Raw genomic sequence first — 3474 nt, 5'->3', positions numbered from 1 at the left:
TAAAGAACCCAAGTTCACAGCGAAAGTCTCAGGGCTTGGAAACATGAATACACGCATGCAGGAAAAAACAGTAGCGCCGTATACTGTACTAGATGATTACCCGCTTCGCCGGGAAGAGGTAGAGCCGAATACCCGGCCGTCGCCGGGGACCCGGCTTTGCCGGGTGTACGCCGGCATCGCCGGCGCACGAAGGAAGGGAGATCTAAAAATAGTAACGTGCAGTGACCTTCTAAATATAAACGTACAAACGGGAATATCGATTGACGCCGGCGCACGAAGGAAGGGAGATCTAAAAATAGTAACGTGCAGTGAAAAACGAAAATCGGTTCAGCGCTGCGCGCTGAGAGCACCTGTTGAAATATCTCATCGATCAGGTTGTGTCCGGGGTCTCTGTCAATAAGCCCACCAAATTTGAAGCAGATCCATCGAGAACTTTGGCCGTGCATGGCGATCAATCACACACACACACACACACACACACACACACAGACACAAGTCGTATATATATATAGATGGCAGCTCTCTTTCCCCAGAGAGAAAGCAGCCCGAATTTCCATGAGGGTAACCTCACAGGACTATATCAATCGTATCCTTATCCTTATCCTTATATCTCAGTCTTTCTATCCTCACCAGAAATACCTCGACCTGCAGGGCGTGACACGCCCCTCCCTCAGCGGCATCACCACGCCCACAGGGGACGTCCCCAAGTACCAGAACAGCTCCTCCCCCTTCCTGGGTCAGCGGGCACACGGTGGCCTTCACCCGGAGACCTTCGTCATCACCTCCGTCTCTCCCCACTCCTCCCGCCTCTCCTTGAAGAGGTCGCACAGAGCGGACTACTCACACTCACACACGGGCTTGGCCCAGCTGAACTACCTGACCCTAGCCAGCGAAGACGACGAGGATGAGAGGGAGAGGGACAGCGGGGGAGAGATGGGGCTGGATGAGGAAGGGGGGATAGAGCTCAAGCCAATGCTTATGTCCAGTCATCTGTGTTCGGAGGAGTGGAGTGAGGCGGGTAGCACCCTTGTGTCACACTGCGGGGAGTGGGACGACAGCAAGGACGGGAACAGGGAGCAGAACTACACTTCGGGATATTCGTCGTCTCGCTCCATCCTGGCCTGACGTCACAGCGAGAAGGAGTCGGACCACTGCAAGAGCGACTAGAGTTATGTCTCTTGGTTTGGTGTCGTCGTCTTCTTCTCGCTCAGCTTTTCTATGATGAAGATAAATTTAAACAAATTCAAACCTGAGTCGGAGCACTGCGAGAGCGACTGGAATGTTGTCGTCGTCTTTTTCTTGCTCGGCTTTTCTATGATGAAGATAAATTTTAACCTGAGTCGGAACACTGCAAGAGCGACTACAGTGTTATTGTCTCTCGGTACGGTGTCGTTGACTTCTTCCAGCTTGGCTTTTCTGTGATCAAGATAAAGGTCAACCTGACTATGATAACCCCAATGACCGGATCATGTCCGGAGCCAGACGAACTATGTCGGTGAGTGCTTTTGTTTTGCACAACCTCCCCCGAAAGCGGCATATGACTGCCTAAATGGCGGGATAAAAACGGTCATACAAGTAAAATCCCACTCGTGCAAAAAAAATCCACGAGTGTACGTGGGAGTTTCAGCGCATGAACGAAGAAGAAGAAGTTTTGCACAACCCAGCTTCTGATTTTCCCAATTAGGAGAAGCTGGAAGAAAACAAAAAACTGTACAAGAATGATTATATTCATTGGCGTCACTGACCAGGATTTCGTGGTCAAAAAAAGATATATAGATAGAAGTCTGCAGCGAGAGTGGATAGAGAATTACCCCCAGCCTGACCTCGCCTACTCCCTGGCATATGACAAGCTAGAGGATTCTACAATAAAGGAAGTTCTACAAAAACAACAATTGAAAGGGGAGAAGTACTATATATCTCGTGGACTCTGGAGACACCAGTCTGATTGAAAGAAGCAAGGGAATAGCAATCTGCGTAACGGTGTGTAAAACTGTTCTTGCCGTGTAAAGATAGTTCCAGAGTCTACATGTAATCGCGCGTTAAGAGGGCAGGTTTTCTCCAAACCCAGGGCATCTGCTCTGCTCATTACTCATTCCGTTGACCAAGATATCTGTGCTATTTCAATTGTACTCATTGTATTGGAATCATTGTACAGACACGTACTTGAATGGTGGGACAGTTATTGCAGCAGAAGATTAACTCTAATGTTGGCCTACCCCCCGGTGATTCAGTCGTAGACATTGGTCAAATATCGACAGCAAAATGTTCACGAACCTCCTGGACTAGAACAAAATGAATGTATCAGTGAAAAACAGCTGTGATTCATACGCCTAAGAGGTACGATAGAGGGCAGAATTCAACTTTGATGTTTGTCTCCCCCTAGTGCTTAAAGACATTTAGCATCCACAAACGATTGTGCACGAACCTCCTAGCGCAGAGTTCATGTAACGGTGGAAAACAGCTGTGATTCATACGCCGAACAGTATGGGCTTGATAAAGCGCAGCATTCAACTTTGATGTTGGCCTCCCCATAGTGCCTGAATACATCAACCATCGACAAACGATTGTTTGCAAACTTCCTAGAACAGAATATATCGGTGAAAAAGAGATGAGATTCATACAAGCAGGCACGAGGAGACAATGAGGATAAAAGTTATTACAACAGACGGCCAGCAGTAAGTTTGGCCTCCCGTTGGTGCTTGTATAGAAATCAATTATCTACAAACGATCGTTCACGAACCTCCAAGAACAGAATGTATCAGCGGAAACAGCTGTGATTCATACAAGCAGGCACGAGGAGACAATGAGGAGAACAGTTATTGCAACAGACGACCAGCAGTAAGTTTGGCCTCCCACTGTAGACATCAACCATCGACAAACGATTTTTCACGAACATCCTATAGAACACAATGTATCGGTGGAAAACATTCAGAAGTGATTCATTCTGTAACCTGACTGGCGCCTTCTCAGAGCTTAATGAGATACGATACCGATATTTGCACAGCCTGGCAGTGACCTTACGAATATTTTCTTTTGCTGAGTCACCGAGACGAATTTTGTCTCGACATGTTTTGTCATTAACTGCGGAGACTTACGTAAGAAGTGCCAGAATGTTTTGCGTGACGGCATTATTCGCATTTGTCGTCGCTGGTTTGACCTCTCTTTATCCCAAACGTGGCAATAATGGTCCTTGTGGACTGTGGCTACCAACCAAAAGATGAAGAATGACGTCTTCTCAAACTTCACTTAACTACTTTTGACGTCGGAGATTTCCCTGTAGATCAGAGGGTGAAGAAAAGATGTCTTTGTTTGTTCAATCGATGTCGTATGTCATTAAGATTTGCTTCTGTGGACAAGCTAGATATAGGCATTGTGTGTATTGACTGTGGGCGTTCAACCGTAAAGTGCATCTCATGGCGGAGGGAGGTGCAGGGAAGGGCAGCAATAGATGGTATGCCAGTGAACTGAGTAGAG

Source organism: Littorina saxatilis, linkage group LG4 (genome assembly GCF_037325665.1).
Source record: "Littorina saxatilis isolate snail1 linkage group LG4, US_GU_Lsax_2.0, whole genome shotgun sequence".
NCBI lineage: Eukaryota > Metazoa > Mollusca > Gastropoda > Littorinimorpha > Littorinidae > Littorina > Littorina saxatilis.
The sequence above is the reverse complement of the archived record's forward strand: the minus strand, read 5'-3'. Positions refer to the sequence as shown.